General features: G+C 39.9%; 1 protein-coding gene across 7 annotated transcripts in view; it reads left to right on the top strand.

Annotated features, from left to right (window-relative positions):
• Nucleotides 1-12,433, top strand: part of UNC5D (unc-5 netrin receptor D) — a 297,576-nt gene that overhangs the window by 74,218 nt on the left and 210,925 nt on the right. The window contains exon 1 of one of the 7 annotated variants that reach the window (XM_045007076.1): nt 2,259-2,279. The exons of the other annotated variants lie outside the window; for them this stretch is intronic. The gene's annotated coding sequence lies outside the window, so the exon portion shown is untranslated. Of the gene's footprint in view, nt 1-2,258; nt 2,280-12,433 lie in introns of those variants that run through there. 7 annotated transcript variants of the gene reach the window in all.

Genomic DNA, 12,433 nt, shown 5'->3' with positions numbered 1-12,433 from the left:
TAGTTTGAAATCAATAGTACCTGTGGAAGCACAGCTTCTCTGAAATTCAGAGTAATACGACATACAACATGGAATAGAGTCAACACATGAGAATGGTAGCTTCAGAATGCCGGAATTCTGTAGGTTATACTTTCACCCAAACCTCTACAATGATGTAGGGGTTTTTTATTTTGTTTTTTGTTTTGTTTTTTGCACTGAATCTAGCTTGATAGGTAGCAAATATTTTGAAAGATGTATTTTGTAAATCCAAGTTCAGATTTTTCCATGCATTAAAGTCTTTGTCTAAGGAGACCTATGGAGCTTTCGAACAGAGGTGTTCCAGAATCCAGATTACTATATCTGGGTCCCTTAGCTAATTATTATTATGGCTCTTCAGTTAAGACAACATCATTCAGTTTCTGGAAAATAACAGTACGACTCAGGTTAAAATAATATATAATCATAAAACAAAATGGTGATGCAGTTGGCTCTTGAGCTGTCACTTTAGTGTTTAAAAAATGAAAAATAAGTGATGCTTGTTTGATTCACAAACTCTCAGATTAATGCTCTTCCACCTTCTCCCATGTGTGAGTCACAGTGCAGGTGCTGCATGTTCAAAATGAAATGTGTCACTTGTGTGTGTAGGAGGGAGGACAGCAGGGAGGAGGTACAGTTATATTAGGGGAAAAAAAGGACTGTTTTGTAAAGGAGTAAGGCATTGGAATATAAGGTATAAACCAAAGCTTTGCAAGCACAAAAAAGATACGTACAAGGAGCCATGCTGCACTGCCTGATGGTTAGAATGTAGAGAGAAGCAGATGCAGTTAATTCAGTCAGCTATCTGATCTTTTCTATATTGCATGGGATATAAAGGAAACAGTACCATCAGATTTATGTCCCTGGAGTTTGGGAGTTGTCTGAAATTTTGGTTTTAGAATGGTGGTGGTGGTGGCGTTTTTTAAACAAGTTGTTTGCAGTGGTGTTGTGGCCATGTTAATCGCAGGATATTAGAGGGGCTAGGTTGGTGAGGTGATATCTGTTATTGGACCAACTTCTGTTGATGAAGAAGACAAGTGTTTGACAGGTCTGAAGAAGAGTCTCTTTCACTAGAGGAAGCTGGTCCAAAGAAAGATATTACCTCACCCACCATGTGTCCCTTTTTTCCTTTAAAGTAACATTTACACTTTTTCCTTATTGTACAGTTCTTTTTAAAAAAGTATCTTATTCTTTTGACAGTCTAGTTTTACTAGTCGGGATTGCATTTGGTTGCTCGCGGGGGCCAAATTCTCTGCTGCCATAACAACTCAGCTGATTTCAGTGGTTTTAAAAATGATTCCATTCTGAGCCTATGGGGAGTGAAGAGGCCCAGAATTGATAGTATAAAATGAGAGGCATGGAAAAGGTCAGGAACAAGATGAGGTGAAAAGAGCCACCTAGGATAAGAGCGAGGGAGGAGCCAAGAAGGTGAACAGTTAGAAGTTTGGGAACCATTTCACTTCAGTTTGCCAGCAGATCAAGCCATTTGCTGCAGCTCCAGAAACAAAAAACAGGTGTACCCTGCAGGCGGTGGATGGTTTTTAAGAAAACGTCCTCCATTTTAAGAGGTATTTAAATCAATTCCCCAAAGCTCTATTATTGTTCATGCCAGTATTCTGCCTCCCACCCCGCAGGTGATGCTTGAGGAATGTCAAGGTATTTAAACATTGACTTCTTTGTTAACAGCATGCTTCTGGCATAGCACTGTTTAGCACAGGTGTTTCTGTAATTGTGATACAAAGGGAAAATTCACAGTATGCAGTGATCCTCGCAACTTTCCACCTGTTATGAGGTGGTGGCAGAGATAGAGTTAGCAAACCAGAATGTAAAATCAACGACAGCCACAGACTTCTTCTTGCATCCCTCAAAGCTGCTTTGTCCAGCTGTGTTTCTGCATTGCTACAAATAAGCAATCTTGAATTTTAAAAGGATTGAAACCACTTTATATTAAATTAGCTTTGAAAAAGGAACTCTCCTAGACCATCAGTTCTCCTAGACAACCCAGGATTTGTGGCCACCCTGCCCCTCTCATATGGCTAAATGGAAAAGAGAGGGTGTCCCAAATAGATCTTGGCCACATGGCAGGGAAATACTAGGGAAGTCCTGGTATGGCAAAGGTTCAAACCCTCTGACCTAAGCTACACAATATAACAAATATATTGCCTTTCAGATGAGAGATAAAGCTGAAGCCCTGACCATATGTGCACATCCATGGACCTGTGGACTTTGGTGACTGGCTAAGAACTCTATTCCTGATGTCTTAGGTAAATTCCAACTCAGGTACTCTCATTCTGGCCTCTAAATTTCCCATACGATTTCAGTTGGCTACGCTGTCTGCTTTCTGCCACGCATTACAGCTGGGATATCATGCACATCCCTGACCCGTCCTGTAGGCAGTTGCATTGCAGTAGTACTGTGGAGATTCATACATTTCAGTATACAAGGCACCCACAGTTGAAAAGAAGGTTGAATAATCTGGTTCTACTGGGAGAAAACCCCTTCAGAAAATACTGTGTCCCCCTATATGGGAATAACAATGACAAGGTATTCTCTGCCTCCTTCCCTCCCAGACCTCAATGCGGCTATGGTGTGATGTTGGATAAGACTCAAACACATACAGATCCTAAGGCAGCTGCTGTAGGACTGAGAAGTGACATGGTCAGGGATGCTTACTACCAGGGCTAGCAGTGAGCACTGTAGAATTATGGTCCTGGAGCTCAACATGCTGCCTGATCTGTTGGGTGAATTAGAAAAGTTTCTGCTCTTGTTGTCATGGCAGCTTTAAACAAAAAATACCACTCTCCCTACTGCACAGGTAGAATTGGAAGAGAGAGAGAGAGAGTATGAATCTACCTGACAATCAGAAAAGCACCTTCTCACTAATGCAAGTGTAAATGGGAAGCCTTATTGAGGGCCTTAGTGAGATGGTGTTTCTCTTGCTAATGTCAGGCCTACATTTCACTCTAGTGTTATAGCAGAAGTACAGGAGAATCTCTCTAACCCACACTATCCTGCACTGCAAATTTATAATCCATACAGCATGTTGGTGACATCCTCCACCTTTCTGTGATTTATTAGTAGATGTAGCAGTGAGGCCTTGTGTTTACTGGCTTAGCAGACCTCCTGTTCTGCAGAAATAATGTAAAGTACCCTGAAGTGCTAAATTCTCTTTCCATTTCTGCCCCCCTTCCAACAAACAAAACAAAAAAACAATTAAACAACTACTAAAGAGCAGACACTCCATCAGTCCGCCAGGGGCCTTGCTGTGGTCAAGCTGGTGAAGTGGAAGGCACCTGGATATAATGATTGCTTGAGAGTACAAATCCCTCATATATACACAGAGAGAAAAAATAGATCACGTAAATAAAAAAAATACTAGTAAACTCAAACTACCATTGATGATAGCAATCAGTCTGTCTTGTGATACATCATGGCTGTTCTTTTGCATGTATTCACTTACTGGGAAATTAGTAATGTGTCAGTAAAATTCTGCTATAATTTGGTTCTGTACAGGCTCTATTTTGCTGTCTGTCTTCTTCAGAAGTTAGGTCAAAACAAGACTTTTTTTTGATTGTTTTCTAACTAGCTAATGCTATATGCATAGTATTATACACCATTCGATTACAACGTATAGCAGCAAGGGATTAACTCTGAAGTGGCATCAGTGTGTCTAGCTTTTCTGATGTCCTATCTGTAATAAGCAAAGTTTACACTGAGGACTATATATATATCCGATATAAACGAGGGGCATATTTATAGCTTCAAAAAAGATTAGACTCTCCCTGACAAATGAAGCTTGCAAAGGTTCTGGAACAGTAATTTGCCAGCTTCTCTGTTGCATCTTGGGATACACACTTTTGTGATTTTAGTAGGGTGTTTAGCAGGATTATTGTGTGTGTTTAAGAATAATCTTTAATTAGATGGCACATTGAAATCATTCTTCACGAAGAATGAAGTTGAAATGTAAGTAGCATTACGAAAAACCTTAAATACTAATTAACCCAGTATAACTATCTGTATACAGATGGCCTTAATATAGTTTAAGACTTAGGGTAGCTGGCTTCTTTCTGTTTCTTCTACAGCACTCAGATTAGTCTGTCAATATCCTTCTCTTTAGAGCTGGCAATCCAGTGCTATGCATTTCCTGAATGCAGTGTTAACTGCACCTCTCTGTGGTCTTGACTGAGACCACTGGATTCATTTTTCATTTGTAGATTAGGTCAGATTTTATTACAGCTGGTCAAAAAAAGAAATGTCCATCAGCTTGTTTTTTGTGACTGAATGAAACTGTTTGTTTTTCATCAGAAAACAAAATCAAAGTAAAATATTTTTTACAGTTGCTGGAAAGAAGAAAAAAATATGCTATTTGGTTTTGACAAAAAGCCCAAGATGATTTTTTTTCAAAAGCCAGGTGTTCTGTGGCACAAAATTCAGGTCATCTTTATTCTGGTTCACAGAGCTCAGAATTAACACTGTACCTTCATCCACCATATACCAGCTGTGTTTCCTAACTAGACTCAACCTCCTGCCCAACAAACACCCCATTACTCTGCACAGATGCAAATATCTTTAGCTGCTGACAACTTACTGGTGCTCTTAACCTTCTACTGCACCATGACTTAAAAATAAAAAAAACGACAACCATTTTTAAGTGCATTCTTGCCCTCCACCTGTGATTTTGTTAAATAACAACTTTATAAAATATTCTCCCTCCCACCCACTAGCATGCTATTTAAATATCTTTTAAAGTAAAATATACTTTAAAAAAAATCACAGGTAATCCCCTGCTCCCTCCACTCTCCAAAATTTCAACACACAAAATGTGAAAGGCAAATAAAGAGGAAGGGGGGGACCAAATGGGAAGTATAAAATGGGGACCCAGGAATATCGGAACTGTCCTACTTAATCAGACCAGTGATCTATCAAATCCAGTATCCCGTCTTTGACAGTGGCCAGTACCAGCTGCTTCACAGGGAAGTGCAAGAAAGGTTTTATGCTGCTGCCCATCACTACAGTATCTGAGCACTTTTCAGATAAAATCGGTAGCATTAGTGAAGTCCCCAGTGGACCTCATGGAGTCCAACCTGGAACAGGCAGCCATGGGGAAAGTTTCCTCCTAACTTCTGTTAGAAGCTGGTGCATACATGGAAGCAGAGAGTTGGTAGTCTTTCCAGAACTCTCTTGGTTGTTCTTTACTTTCCTCTTTTTTCCTCCTCTTTTGTTTATTATAATAATTCTGGGTTGTCATAGTATCCACTGGATTGTCATATTATCCATAGAAATACCCAACCATTTTTTAAAATCCTGCTAAGCTCTTGGCCTCAGTAATATCTTATGGCAATGAGTTCCACAGGCTAAATGTGTATTTGTAGGGGGTGAAGGGAGGAAGTATTTCCTTTTATCAGTTTTAAATTCACCTGCTGAACTTTGTGGGATGTTCTCTTGTTCTTGCGTCATGAGATAGGGACACTAATGATCTTATTGTGCCAGATATAACAATATTCTGCAATGTCCTAGTTAAACTTTATTGAATTAAGTTTAATACCTTTGGGGTTCATTGTATTAAAAATGTAATTATTTATGTGTTATGAGATTGTATGTAACTTCTCTAGGAGGAGGGGGCATACTAATGTAATTCCTCTTATCAGCCATTTGAAACTTCACCCTGGGGAAGGGACCAATTGTCTGGCTGATTACCTATTCAGTCTCTTCAAAGGTTCAGACTCGATTCCCTAAAGACCAGCAGACAAACAAAGGACTTTAGGATAACTGCCTGAGTTTAATGACTCAGTGCCTTCATTCTGATCCAGCCAAGGGACAGGACCTTGTTCTGGCCAAGGAGCATGCTCCAGTCCTTAGGCAAGGGTTGGAAGGAGCCCTTGTGGAAGTGTGTGTGTCTGTGTCTGTGAGTGTGAGAGAGATTTGTTAAGTTTATATGCATGCATATAGGTTCTTTTTAAGGTTGTAATATGCTTTCTCTGTAGTGCTTTTACTTTAAGAATAACATATGCTTGCTTAGAAAGAGCTATGTCACACCTTATAACTGTAGCAATTACACTCTGTACCATCTCTGAGGAAAGAAGAGAAGCAGGTCTGCTTCCGCAGACTGCCTTTTGCTGAGAATAACACAGTGAAGGCAGGGAACTGTTCATCTTGGAAATACCTCAGGCAGGAGGAAGAGGTACCCGGGTCTCTGCCCAAGAGAGGTGGCGCCCCAGGGAGGTGGAAGTCTGAGAGTGGGTGGTCTTGCTGGATCACTGAGGGGAAATATGGGTACAGTTGCTCTGGACAGTGACACTTGTGAAAATGCCCTGTTGGAATGAAAGAAAAAGGTGTTTAATGCCCTACTTAAAAAGGGGGTGAAGATAGAAGTCTGTGTCTTCACTGCAGGAAAAAAAGTATGTGTTTTTACACAGATATAGCTATCCAGATGTAAAACCCTAGTAGAGACAAAGCACAGGTAGTTTGTACTTCAGTATAGCTAGTTGAGCTTAACCTGGAGTTTACTTTGCCTAGCAACGTTGGGGGTGGGGAGAGAACCTATAGTGCCTTTTCACCACTAAGATTTTTACATTGAGATAGCTGTCTTCAGGGTAAAAACAGACTGTTTTTGTTTTTTTAAATGAAAACCTAGCCATGGACTGGGACATGAGAGGAGAGAATGAGTGACATGCCCTAGGGCCTGTCTACTCAAAAGAGGTGTGTTTCTGAATCCCTAGTAGGCTGCTGAGATCTGACCATGGCGGTGGTTTTTGGTTCTTACTAAAGAGCCTGTAATTGTTTTTATTTGCATTTTGATAGAAGTTTTGCAATTGGTTTCAATGGGTACAGGATCAGGGCTCAAATGTCCCCCGTTACTAAAAAGCGAGTCTCATTAAATCAAACAGTGACAAAGAAAAATAGACAATCTTGAAAGCTTCTCTCTCACCAACAGATGTTGGTCCATTAAAAGCTATTACTTCACCCACCTTGTGTCTCTACAGGAAAAAAAAAAAAGAGTAAAAGACAGAACAGTAGAATTTAGAGATGGAGAATTCAGTGCCAGGCCTTTCCTCCTCCCAAAGCAGGGCAGGACTGTTCCCAGCACTTTGTCCAATTCTGCTTGAAATTACTCTAGCAATAGGCTATTGATTTTTTTTCATGCTAAATTTCTTTTGATTTGCTTCTGCTTTCATAGTGCTCACAGGCTCATTGTCTTTTCGTTTGATATTGCTTGACCACTTGAATCTTCCTGTTTTGGAAGGGTAAAGCAGAATCAAGAAGGAAGTGATGGGATGGTTGCTTTGGCTGCTGTTTTTCTACCTCGCCATGCTGCAGAATAAAGCAGAGTGAATTCCTCATAGGGGATTATGCTCTTTTTGCCTTACAGAGTTAAAATGAGAGATTCATAGAGTTGAAGGCCAGAAGGGACCACGAGACCATCTAGTCTGACCTCCTGTATATAACATGAGCCAGCATCCTCACACTAAACCCAAGGACCAAAATTAGACCAAAGTATTACAGCCCTTAGGAGACTAAACTATTATGTGTCACAGGCAGAGAGTAGGATGGACCGAGGTGCACCAGTGCCCAAGGCCCCTGCAATGGTAGGGAAATGTTTAAGTGAGATATACCCAGATTATTCCAGCAATGACCCACACTTCATGCTGCAGAGGAAGGCGAACACCTCCCCCTCCCCGGTCATTGCAAGTCTGACTTAGGGACAAATTCCTTCCCAACCCACATATGGCGATCGGTTAGGCCCTGAGCACATGAGCAAGAACCAGCCAGTTAAGCATGTGAAAGAGAGAATGCTCAGGGCTTTCTCAGAATATCAGCCCACCCTGCCCAGTGATCCATCTCTGGCTGTGTCCCTCTGTTGCTTCAGAGATAGGAGACCCGAAACCCTCACCAGAATACACTGGTGGGAAAAAATATAGGCCTGGAATCTACAATAATATTCCTGGAGGCCACTTGCATGGATCTGACTGTGAGATTAAGGCTGTGGAATTTGCCAGGGCTTCCATTTAAAAAATGTATTTAGATCTCCAGCTGAGTCATGTTCCCTATGTCCATTCTCAGCCAAATAGTTCTCAGGTGGTTGGAGCAAAGTGTGCTAATGGACACTAATGGTGTAATGGACTCTCAAGTGCTCATACCATTTTACATACAAAAAACTCTAAACCAAGCCCAAATCAATCAGTGTCAATAAGAAAATTACAGTAAAAATACTAATTGTCCTACATGGAACTGATCCATAGCCCATTGAAGTTAATAGAAATCTCTTCTTTGACTCAATAGGCTTTGGATCAGGTCCTGAATTCCCATTAACAGGAGATACTTCTGATTCTCTCAGTTTTCATGAATTCTAATGGTCTCGATGGCAACAAATTTCACAATAATTTAAAGCATTTCACCAGACACAAGCATGCTTCATAATTCGGGGATGCATTATCCACAAACTAATATGAAATATAAACCAAGTAACAAAATAAAATAAATAGCAGCCTCCGTACATTAGAACTCAGAAATATGGAGGTAATTGTTTAAAAATAAATATGCACTGTAAATTCCAGTTACTGTTATGAATACCATATGTTTTAACTATAAAAGTGATACTTTGGCAAGAAACAGCAAGTGCAGTTACCAGTTCTGTGATAGAAAACAGGTTGGCTCAGCAATGTTCATAGAGGCACATTTCCTAGGAAAGCACAAAGTCCCATATTCTACAGAGGAGAACCTATTTATGTGCAAATGTTGTTGTAAGGCGTAAAACTCTACTTTTAACAAAGAGTGCAAGCTTGTAAATCCACTGGCTGCCTTTAAAAATTACTTCCTGTGCGTGCTTAATAGCCAGACTGAGGAGCGATCTACTCAGTTAATTATTTAGAAACCAAAATACTTTCATCAGGACAATTGACTGAGGAGATATATATATATATATATATATATATATAAAGAGATAGATAGAGATAGATATATAATTTTAAGATGAAGAGAGGAGATTAAAATTTCAAAATAAATATCAACCTATTGCTGACAAAAATCCAGCATCACTAGAGTTCTGGAATTGTGACCTATTTAGAATTTTATTTGGGGTTCCCTTGATTTATTTTGTTTGAGTAGAAAAGAAATAGAGAGTATTGTGTTGAAAAGGATTCCGGTTTGTACTTCGTCAAAGAGGGTGGGGCTGTTTTTGTATTTTTTTTTTAAATCAGCAACTGAATGAAACCAGCAGGATTGAAAAGAAAAGAGACAAAGACAGTTCCAATCAGAAACATACCACCAATAGAGAGAGAGAGAGTGAGAGATATCAGAAGTGCCTACTAAGCCTTTCTCCTCAAGTATTCTAGGACAACCTCAAATGTAAGAAAGTGCAGCAAACCTGGTACTTGCTGCTATGAAATGAATAGATTGAAAAATTGTATGGGGATAATGTGAATACTAGGAAGGCTTGTGCAATTGGAGTAATCCCTGGCTAACAGGTCTGTGTTTTTACATCTTGAAATACAGTTTGAATTTTGTTCTGTATAAACCGATGATTTAAAAGAGTGTGTGGGTGAGGATGTTACCTTAAAAGAAATTGAACTCTGTACAAAGTCCCATTGTGGCAGCTTGTGAAATAAGGGAATCCGATTCTGGCCCAACATTTTAGAAACAGTTTTATGGGAATTTAAGCCATGCAACTCCCACCAACTTCAATGAGAATCATGGGTCTGCTTCACCATTATATTTTTACCATCTTGTGCCAGTGAAACTGCATTGATTTCAGTGAAATTGCAATGATGTAAAACTGATGTAGCGGGCAAGAGAATCAGACCCAGTATGTCTCAATCCCTTGGAAATGTAGGCCTCCAACATAACATTTGAAAAGGCATTTTCTCCTTTTCTCAGTACTGTTTTTCTAGGATTTTAGTGTAACGTAACATTAGTGCTCCATTATTAGGCTAATTAAGAGCCAACTGTGAAGCTGTAGAGTATAGGAATTGGGTAGTATCTCTTTAAATAGCTGGTAAGGCCTTTAGTGGGCTGGCCCCCAATCTTCCAAAATAGAAGGCCTATTAGATGGCTTACAAACCATTTAAAGTATCAGAGCAGGTAGCCGTGTTAGTCTGGATCTGTAAAAGCAGCAAAGAGTCTTGTGGCACCTTATAGACTAACAGATGTTTGGGAGCATGAGCTTTCCTGTGGCCATCCTGCAGCAAAAAAACTTCAGGACCAGGCTTCAAAGAGAAACTGCTGAGCTTCAGTTCATCTGCAAATTTGACACCATCAGCTCAGGATTAAACGAAGACTGTGAATGGCTAGCCAACTACAAAAGCAGTTTCTCCTCTCTTGGTTTTCACACCTCAGCTGCTAGAAGAGGGCCTCATCCTCCCTGATTGAACTAACCTAGTTATCTCTAGCCTGCTTCTTGCTTGCTTATATGTACCTGCCCCTGGAAATTTCCACTACATGCATCCGACGAAGTGGGCATTCACCCACGAAAGCTCATGCTCCCAAACGTCTGTTAGTCTATAAGGTGCCACAAGATTCTTTGCTGCTCAAACCATTTAAAGGGATATTACCCAATTCCTGTACACTACACGCTTAATATTATATAAAGAACGAAGACACGAGACGTACATACTTTATCTGGTAAGCACTAGGTGAGTAGCCCCAATGACTTCAGTGGGACTACTCATGTGGGTAAGTGCTCACCAGGAAAAGTAAGGGTTGTATAACCTGGCCCCGAGAATAGTTCTGTATCCGCTACATGGGTGAATTAGAAATGATGGTACATTCTACAGAGAGTAGAAATAGCCTTCATCTCAAACAAAGAAAATGATTGTGAAGGTCCAATATAAGCTTAGATCAAGAGATATGATGGTTAAATCTGCTGTGATGCACAAAATTCCACATAGTAAAAGGAACATCTCACTTTTGCACTTATGTGATTTCCAGGACAGGTGGGATGAGGGACCATTTGTTAAGATTCCTGGGTATGAGAGGGAGGGTTTGCCAAACACACTCTTTTGTTGTTACTGAAGCTTCAATACACATGCAGGCAGGTTTCTGCCAGAGTTCTAATATGTCAGAGAGAAAATTGCATTCTGTCCAATATAGAATGTTTTCTCCAGAGCATTCATGACTTCCTGAGGGTGAAAAATATTCCTTTAGTATTTTCTTGTTGCTATTTAAATAATGGATCTTAAATCCATGTTTAAATTTGGGATAGCAATCATCAGTAAAGGGGAAATAAATACTCCTTTTATGGTGCACGGAGTCCGACTCCAACTTGAACTGCTTAGTAATTTCAGCTCAGTTCTGCTGCTGAGGAAATGAGAACCTGAAATCTACAAGGTAAAATGCATCATCTTTCATGAAATGTACAATTGATACTGAGCTGACAAAGTGCACTATATTATTAAATGGTTGATTTGCCTTGGCAGAGGCACATTGGTGGAACTAGTATCTCTTTAGTGCTGTGTGTGACGATCCTTAAGGGCCTTTCACACAGTGAGAAATGTATATTTGACAAGCTTGCTGTATAGCTACCTGTCCTGTAGCATGATTACAAATATATAGGGGACTTAATCTGTACCATTTAATCTTTCTGAATACACTGGAGAGGAGATCTTGCTGGCATGAAAACAGACAAAAGAACTCATGGCTTCAGGCTGGGGGACTCTATATTTTTTTCTTCTTCATTTATATATTGACAAATGCAGTCCTCTAAATTTAAATAGCGATTTAGGTGAAAACTGCAGAGGTAGGGAACAGTAATGCACCATATCAGCAACACTGCAACCACAGTTAAACTCTGTAATGGCATGCTGGAAGTTATTGAGCTTTTTATCTGTCTGAGACCATGTTAGTGTTGTATCTAGGATAATCGGAAACAGAAGGAACTAAGAAAGATTAAAATGGGTCTTTTCTGGAAAAGGAGAGTTGGTATAGCTGATGGTTTTTATTTTTTTTTTTCCGAAGAGTAAGCAATGGCTGCAGCAGAGAGCAAACCAGGAGAGAATCATTAAAACGCAACAACAAAAAGAGTTCTGAGCACACAAACCCCACAAGGAAAACAAAACCTTCAAGGTGTGGAAGCCAAATTAAACATAATAAGAATAAGGGGGGGAAAGTCAAGTAGTTCCTTTTGGCCAGTAAACAAACCTAGAGGGAATAGCTTTCCAATGTGTTGATGATCTGGCAGTTCATTAATCCCAGTGAAATCTTTCTAAAGTTTCTGATGCGTGGATTCCATTTTCAAATATCTCATTAGTTGCTCCATGGATTAAACACTGATGTTCACTAGTGAAAACCCATGGCTACCGCTGATGGATGTAATTGGGCTATAATGGATTTTAGCGGCTATTCTAATCTCGCCAAAAAAAATTGCATCAGACTGCTCTCTTCTCTCATTCTGAAGTGTTATGAAATTGAGTCCCACCAGAAAGAG

The sequence above is a fragment of the Mauremys mutica genome, chromosome 2, assembly GCF_020497125.1.
Source record: "Mauremys mutica isolate MM-2020 ecotype Southern chromosome 2, ASM2049712v1, whole genome shotgun sequence".
Taxonomy (NCBI): Eukaryota; Metazoa; Chordata; order Testudines; family Geoemydidae; genus Mauremys; species Mauremys mutica.
Note: the sequence above shows the minus strand (reverse complement) of the source record. Positions and strands in the feature narration are given on the sequence as shown.